Raw genomic sequence first — 9,326 nt, forward strand, 5'->3', positions numbered from 1 at the left:
AGTCCCAGCTACTCGGGAGGCTGAGGCAGAAGGATTGCTTGAGCCCAGGAGTTTGAGGTTGCTGTGAGCTAGGCTAACGCCACGGCACTCACTCTATCCCGGGGCAAAAGAGTAAGACTCTGTCTCAAAAAAACAAAAAAGAAAAAAAACCACAGTCTTGTATATACCTATATTTCTCTGCCTGCTCTCACATCACAGGTGTTTCCGCACATTCTGGTCATTTTCATGATCACTTTTATGGCAGAGTGACGTTTCATTCTGTGAGCCTGCTGTCATTGCATTACATCCCTGGATATTAATTTTTTCTATTCAATCATCAATATGACAAATGCTTTTGAGCATATTTTCCCTATATTAGACTTTTAATAAAACCTAGTCTCCCAGAACTGGAATTACCAGATTAAAGAACATGAACTTTTTATGGCCCTTGGTACATACTGCCACACTGCTTTCTAAAAGGCAGTCTTCACAATGTGGCAAAAACTTACATCTTTTTAAATGCAAATAACTAATTTCATAGTAGTCAGAATACCATGGTTATTAGGAGCTTAATTTAAAAACTCAAAAGGCCTGGTTATTTATTAACAACTGTATAACCAAGAGCAAACTGCTTAATATCAGTACCTAAAAAACGGATACAGAAGTAGTAAGAGCAGCAATAGTAACAATGAGTTAGTATTTACTAGTTATGCCAGGCACTGTGTGCAGTCTTTGAAGACATTAAATTATGTAATCCTCACAGCAATACTCTGAGGTAGATGCTGTTATTATCCCATTTACAGATGAGGAGCCAAAGAAGAGGTTAGATTTGCATTTAGGTAGTCTGGTTGTAGAGTCCTCACTCATAACCTCTAAGCTAACCAGCCTCAGCGATAAACCCTGCATCTTTCTGGTATATGAGAACTAATGTCATAATGCATGCGAAACATCCACAATTCCTGACAGACCTGAGCATCCAATTGGCGAGCAGGAAAACGCACACACACCCTTCAAGTACATCCCTGTTCTTATTTCAAGAGCCACAGAGATTGTGTGAAAAGTATGGTGAGTACCCATAAAATTTCCATTTATTAAGAGCACAATCGGTTCCATCTCAGATCCTATTCAAGGGGTATTTTATTTTTTGTATAGTTAAAAGTTAAAAGCAGTTTGGGGGCACATTTTCTCAGGACCTCTTAAGGCCATGTGCTCTGGGCCAGTCACACATATTTGGCTCAGAATAGACCTTTAAAAAAAAAAAAAAAAAAAAAGCAGTTAGTTTTACAACACAGATCACGAGGACACCACTAGCACAACTTTAGTGCGGATTAACGCTGATGAAATCTATTTACCCGGGTATCCACTGCCCCTACTATGTAACTAAGAATCAGGGGACAAAGAAATGAATATCTTTCAAAAGACTGATAATTTAGTAGAGGAAGGCAAATGAGAGCACAAAGTGTAATTAATGTGTATCATGACAGAAGATGATAGGGGCAAGGAATACTCAAAGGAAGGAGTGAGTTTTGCTCAAGGTCAGGAGAATAAGGCAAGGTGATGCATAAAAACTGCTGAAAGCCAGCCCCCTTTGAAGTTGAAAGATTTTGCTGAGGGTGGGTTTATATATTTGGTTCTACGTTAGAAATTGACTGGAGCCCCTCAGATTCAAATGCTCCTTTTCCCAGCCTCCCCACGGCCCTCAGTGCTGGTTCCCAGAGGCACAGACTAGGAGCTCTGCTGGCCAAGGCCTTCCAGAGGTCGGCAAACTTCTGTAAAGGGCCAGGTGGTATGGACTTTAGGCTTTGCAGGCTACATATGGTCTTTGTCACATATTCTTTTTTTTAACAACCCTTTAAAAATGCAATATAAACGTTCATAGCTCCAATACGCCATACAAAAACTATCTGAGTCTGGCCCAGGGGTCTGAAAACTATGGCCTGTGGACCATTTGGCCCACTGCATGGTTTTGTAAATATAAAGTTTTTTTAGACCATAGCTAAGGCTGGGCATGGTGGCTCATGCCTGTAATTCCAGCACTTTAGGAGGCTGAGGCGGGAGGATTGTTTGAGGCCAAGAGTTCAAGACTAGCCTAGGCAACATAGTGAGACCCCCATATCCACAAAAAATTTAAAAACTAGCAGGGCATGGTGGTACATACCTGTAGTCCTAGCTACTTGGAGGCAGATGGAAGGATCTCTTGAGCCCAGGAATTCCAGGCTACAGTGAACTATGATGAGGCCACTGTACTCCAACCTGGGTGACACAGTGAGACCCTATCTCAAAAAAACAAAACAAAAAACAACCCCCGCAAAAAACATAGCTGATCTCACTCATTTATGTATTGTCTATGACTATTCTTTGCTACAAGAGCATAGTTGAATAGTTAGAGACTCTATGGCCACAAAGCTTAAAATATTTACTATCTGTCCCTTTATTAAAAAGTTTGCTGACCTTTGGTCTAAATCCCTGGGTTGAAGAAGCAGAGGGTGCTTTTCAACTTCTCTGCTTTCCCAGTGAGGGGGATGTGTGTACAAATTTGATAAATATGGAAGACGTTTATACTTTCTCCACTACTATACTACTGCTACAGTGACCTTGCATTTCTTGATTTAGTACTTGCATAGATATCCCTAAATCTGACACCAAATCAATCTCACAGCCACGCCCTGACATAAATTCAAAGCCCTCTACCTCGTATTCTCAAACTTCTTTGTTAATTAAAATCCCCTGCAAATTACACATTGGTTTCACTGAAGAGATGAATACAGGATGCTGCCAGGTCAAATATCCTGCCCTTTCAATTAGAACCCACTGTCTAAAGAAATATGAAGCCTATTAATTGAAAAAATTAATTGCTTCTCAATTATTTCAGTTTGTTCCTTGAGCAAGACTAAAAATAGCACCCTCCTCCAACTTCCCTTTAAAGTTTATCCAAATAAGACAGTCCAAGGAAGCAAACAGAAAAAAAAAAGTTTACATATAAAGGGTTTTCCAAGCCCATTCGAACACCCTAGACTCATGCTTCTCACTCTCTTGTGCCTATGGTCCATGGCACATTTTGAGCAGCAAGGCCCTGAGTGACTAACTGGTAACTGGTTTTTCTTATTTAATGACATAAACCCCTCTCCTCTTTTGGTTAAAAGCATTCTCAGCTTCATGTATAAACCATATATAAAACATCTTCTTTAAACCAGGAGTGTTAATACCTTCTAAGCTTAAAATCTGCTTATTCATGCTGAAGCACCAATACAATCACCTTCTGGAGAAAGGAGTTCCAAGGGAACTGGTAATGTTCTATTTTTTTTTAAGAAGGTACACGGATATTTTAGATTTTTATTTCATATATGTAGGTGTATATATACACATAAACTCATTTTGTATGTATGAAATATATCACAGTAAAAAGTAAATATATCATTGGCAGAAGAATCGATTCCAAGAATACCGGCTAGTACCTCTCTCATGAAACTGCTTTAGGTAACCACTCAGTGGCATGTGATACCAAGGTCCCCTCCGGTCCACCCCTGGGCATTCAGGCCACCACTAATGGCTCTACTATACCTATGGCTGCCTCTCCATTTCCTTCCACAGCTCATTCCTGTTCTGCCTGCTCGTTCTGGGTGATTCTGTCTAAGCTAAGACTCTAAGTACTCAGCCCCCACCTCTCTTCTCAATAACAAACCCACTGGATTGCTAAATATCACCTGGATTCCAGAAAGCTCTTCAAAGATTCTCCCTGTTGAAAACAATCACTCCCTCAACCCAAATCCTTTCTCTCCTCTCAAAGGTACCACTCAATCCTCTCTAAAGTTATTCCTCTTCTCCCATCTTCTACGTACAATTGCCCTGCACACACTGCCAATCTCCACTTTATATTCCAACATGTTGCATTTGATCTTAGTTCAGCTTCTCATGGTCCCTCTCCTGTAATGGCCTTTAATTACTCCTGTCCTCTAGACTCTCTCTCTTTCCTGTTCTACACCAGAACAGTTTCTAAGAAGTAAAACTGATCACAATTCTCTTTTTTAAAACCTTAGATGGCCCCCACTGTTAAACTCATTTACAAGGCACAGGAGGCCCTTTACATGTTAGCTTTACCCTTCCTTCCTAGCTTCCTGCCCGTCACTAATGTTAATTACAAGTCTGTGCCTTTCCCAGCAGGCACTGCCACTACCTCTTCTACCTCATATACTTGTTCTCATCCTTCAAGAATAAGCTGAAAGAGGCTGGGCGCGGTGGCTCACGCCTGTAATCCTAGCTCTCTGGGAGGCCGAGGCGGGCGGATTGTTTGAGCTCAGGAGTTCAAAACCAGCCTGAGCAAGAGCGAGACCCCGTCTCTACTAAAATTAGAAAAAAAAATTAATTGGACAACTAAAAATATATAGAAAAAATTAGCCGGGCATGGTGGCGCATGCCTGTAGTCCCAGCTACTTGGGAGGCTGAGGCAGGAGGATCGCTTGAGCCCAGGAGTGTGAGGTTGCTGTGAGCTAGGCTGACGCCACGGAGTGCTGGGGCACTACAGTGAGACTCTGTCTCAAAAAAAAAAAAAAAAAAAAAGAATAAGCTGAAAGAGCACCTCCTCTTGGGAGCCTTCCCAGACCCCTCAGGCACAGTTGATTACCCTTGTTTTAAAGTCCCATGGCTTTCTTCAGACAGTAGTTCGCAGCAAATAAGGTGAAAAATAAAAAAATAAAGGTCCCATGGCATTCTACTTTAATTTTTCAATAGCCTGAGGTTCTCAAAGACAAAAACCATGATTTACTCCCATTATATTATATACCCAGAGTCTAGTATTGGGCTTTGGTATACAATAGGCCTCAATATATTGAAGCATTTCCCATGCCTATTTCTATTCTATTTTGCTTGTGAAAGCACAAAAGCCCAGGGCACTCCAATTACCTAACCCTGGCTTAACTCTGTCATACAGACCAGGAGACCCCCTGCTTGTCACTTGGTGTGCCCTCGAAGCCTCTTCACCTCCCCACTCTTCCCCTGGTCATTCCAGGAGAGCTGCCCCACGCATGGCAGCCCCACCTTACTTGTTACGATCTTAGCTCAGGATAATCTGAACTCCCACTCATAAACGGGACCCCTCTTATTTATCAGAAAGAATTAAAATGTTTTACCCTTGAGGACATTTAGAAATAATCTAGTCCAACTGTTATGACCAAAAGGGAAATTCTGAGGTAAAAATTCTATGCTAATTAAAATTACTGGTAATCCTTCTCCCCTATTCCCAATTATGAAAGTCCAGATTTGAGTTCTTAAATATTTAGGGCAAGGGATGTGGGGAGAAGGTGCAACCATGCTCCTGTGGTATTCCCCTGTCCCTGCAGGGCTTGGCTTCTGCTTCACAGGTGTGAGGCTCCTCCTATGAGCTCTCAGGTTTGACTAGTCACCCTTTCCTGGTTCTCCCACAGCTACCTTACCATGCCTGGGAATAGCCCTAAAAAACAAAACAAAAAAACCCTCAGTACCAGTAAGTTCCTCAGGAGCATGACGGGGACTATCCAATTAAACGTTCCGTATTACCAGGTACATATGATGCTCAAAAGATTGAGTAAAAAATATGATTTTCTTGAAGTGTCAATTTCCCTCAGTTTTTAACGGTAAATTTTTATTTCTCATGATTTAGTTTTTTCCTTAGCCTGCATTTACATAAGCTAGAAACAGAAAATTCTACAAGCAAAGCAGCTATACAAAACACACTTTCAAGTTTCTAAACCACGGGAAAATGTATTTAATATCTAAATAATCCACGCAGAAACCTTCAGAAACAATCTGTTGTTAAACTGGAAAGAGCCCCTATTAAATAAAAAAACACTAAAACTTACCTATATCCTAACTATAACAAACAGAATCTTAAAAATGTTTATACTCAAATAAAATGGAGGCAAAACTACCAATAGGATTTCTGTGTATGAAATGATTTGCAATATAAAAATTACACCCATGTGCAGAAAGAGAATCCTTTAGGATCATTCAAAATAAAACTACCCAACAAGACACTTTTTGTGAGTTATATTTAAAATCAACCACAGGAATATCATAGACAAATACAATTAATAAGTTAAACCCAGAGGACACAAAGTTACAAATATACCATAGTCCTTGTATCTTCCCTTCCCCTTCCACCCTCTATCCACCAGCAACATCAATTTTATCTCCACAATAGGCATCCCCTAGTCACATCTCCACTGTCACTATCAGTCACCATGACTTTGCACCTGGATTACAGTAACAGCTCCAGGTCACTCCCCTGCCTCAAACTCCTTTCCATGGAGGCCACAGCACTTTAAATAAAATTCAATTCCTTACCTTGACTGTAGTCAAGAACATAAGAACAGTCTCCAAACTGTTCTTATGACCCCCTTCTCCCTTAAGAACCACACTCCCAGGCTGGGCGCGGTGGTTCACGCCTGTAATCCTAGCTCTCTGGGAGGCCGAGGCGGGCGGATTGTTTGAGCTCAGGAGTTCGAGACCAGCCTGAGCAAGAGCGAGACCCTGTCTCTACTATAAATAGAAAGAAATTAATCGGACAACTAAAAAACTATATAGAAAAAGTTGGCCGGGCGTGGTGGCGCATGCCTGTAGTCCCAAGCTGCTTGGGAGGCTGAGGCAGGGGGATTGCCTGAGCCCAGGAGTGTGAGGTTGCTGTGAGCTAGGCTGATGCCACGGCACTCTAGCCTGGGCAGAAGAGCGAGACTCTGTCTCAAAAAAAAAAAAAAAAGAACCACATTCCCAGCAATGGTCTTTCTCACCTCGGGACATTTTGCATAAGCTTTTCCCTAGGCCTGGAAGGCTCCCTCCACCACTCAGCTCAAATCTCAAGGCTGGTTTCTTCTCTACCCTAAGTCTTAGCTTCGCATATTCTCTGACCACACTATTTTAGGTTGGTACCTTCTGTTTACATTCTCTCAGCCTAGGATTATTTCCTTCATAGCATTTATTAACCTTACAAGTGTTTGTGTTTTTATTTTTTTGAGACAGGGTCTCACTCTGTCGCCCAGGCTGGAGTGAAGTGACGTGATCATAGCTCACTGCAGCCTCGAACTCCTGGGCTCAAGTGATCCTCCTGCCTGAGCCTCTCAAGTAGCTGCAACTACAGGTCTGCACTGCCATGCCCAGCTAATTTTTCTATTGTAGTCATGGGGTCTCCCTATGTTGCCCAGGCTTATTTTTCTACTTTTTAGTCTGTCTTCTCCACTAAAATGTAAGTTCCATGATCGAGAAAGTACATTTATCATCCATCTTTCCCAGTACCTACACCGGGTTATAATTCTAAGTATCTGATTGAAAATGTAAAATTAAAAATCATAAATCATTCCAATAAAAACGATCAGACTAGAATAATACAAGCACCAGTCCTTAAATTCAGAGGAAGACACTATAGTTATGAACTTTAGCTATGCAAAAGTTAAAAAATGAACTATTAGCTAAGAGGCATGAAACTCTGGCTTTAAAAGCTCAGTTTTGATGTCTGAAAAGTTAAACCATTTAATTTATCCTGTTTGGGACATGAAGAAGGATAACACTGCGTTTTCTATTTGGCCAAGGCTCTAGTAGCCATAAGCTTTCTATAAAAGACTAATAACATGTCAAACCTAATCAACGAAAGTCAGGTTTTGGAGTGGCAATTCAAAGATTCAGTATAACAAAGTAAATCCAGTCAGGATCTAATTCAAGCAGCACTGTTATCTCAGAGATAACAAGGAAAATGAAACCAAGGAAAATGAAACACTAAATTACAGCAACACCAGGATGAAGAAAGAGGGCACAGAGGAGAAACAAAACTGGATGCATGGGGGTCAGGGAAAAGAGCTATTATTTGTGAGGGGACTGGAACAAGAGGTAGGCTTTCAACAGATGGGGAGCGGGGTATAGTTAGATGGTCAATGAAGAGCCAACAGCTGGAGCAAAGGTACAAAGGTGTGAGTAGGTAAGGACGGCTACCAGGGAATAAGTGAGCAGCCTAGCAGAGCTGCAGTGATGGAAAGGCAAGAGAGGGCAAAGACAGAAAATTACATCTGGTATCTGAAAGGGCACATGTATGGAAAATCTGGAGTCGACTTTGTGGCTAATGGAAAGCAGCATATTCCTTTTCCTCCCTCTAAAAGGGGATCAAGCCACTAACTCACATTTTCTGAAACAGCTATATTGTTAGCGCCTGTCACCTCAATGTGAGCTCATGCCGTCCACACAGCATGGCTTAATAAAGGCCTGATATTAATTACACAATTCACTTTCGCGAATTAGAGAAGTATTTACTTAAAACATATTACAAATTTCATTACAGTGGGTTCAATTCCTTATACTGGAATTGTGCTCAAAGTTGACTGCAACTACCAGCACCTGCTAGAAACTATGGCTTTCGCCAATCAGATTCTTGATTGTCCTGGTCTTTGTTATACAGTATTTAATTTATAATCGCTTTCTCCCTGTTTTTACAGTCCATTTAGTTCAGTAGCTGATGTTATAGTCATTATATTGCCATGCCTTTGTTTCTTTTCTATCTCTATCCCTCAGAAGCAACACTTATGCATCTAGTTGGTATCCTTAATCAATTACAACGGCTTTTAAAATTCAGAGTTAATACTTTGTCAGTAAATCTATAAAGTCAGCAACATCTCATCCTGAAAAATCTAAATCAACACTCAGTCCTTTTATAATAGGTGTTTAAGAAACAAACTAGGCAGTGAAATACCTTTTTACTTGAAAAATTCTGGGCAATTTCTCAACTCATATTTGACATAATTTAAATAAATAAAAGAAATCTCTGATAAAATACTTACTAAGGCAAATTAAAGCAAATAAAAGAATACATTTTACTTGGAAAAGAGAAGGCTTGACAACCAGTATCACTCTGTGTTCTTACCTTTAAAATACACATTAAGTCATCAGGCTTATTACAAAATGCACATCTAAAAGTGAACTAGGATTGAATTAAGGTGAGTGCCATTCGAAATTCTCTCTTATAAATTCTAGCCTTATTCTTCCTTGGAAATTAACCAAATTGATCTCTGGCCTATTAATGGTCCACTTTGTGGGAGGAAACAAAAAAAAAAAATTTCAAAAACTGTCCTTGCTGAAGCCAAGGCACCTTCTCTTTTCTCTGTAATTACTTTATTGTAAAAGAGGTGGTGTCTGGCGTGCTTCAAACTTGGCACCAGAGTATCAATATATACTTCTGAAATTTCAGTTAAAGGTTTTTGTTTCTAAACACTAAAGCACTTTCATTTGGCGACTGTTCCAAAGGTTGCAATCCCAGAGCTCTTAACCCGGAGTTCCAAGGACCTTGCTTGAATGGTGTGGAAACTTGCGTGTATATGCATTCGTGGGGGGGGGGG

The sequence above is a fragment of the Propithecus coquereli genome, unplaced genomic scaffold (assembly GCF_000956105.1).
Source record: "Propithecus coquereli isolate 6110/MARCELLA unplaced genomic scaffold, Pcoq_1.0 Scaffold606, whole genome shotgun sequence".
NCBI classification, from domain to species: Eukaryota; Metazoa; Chordata; class Mammalia; order Primates; family Indriidae; genus Propithecus; species Propithecus coquereli.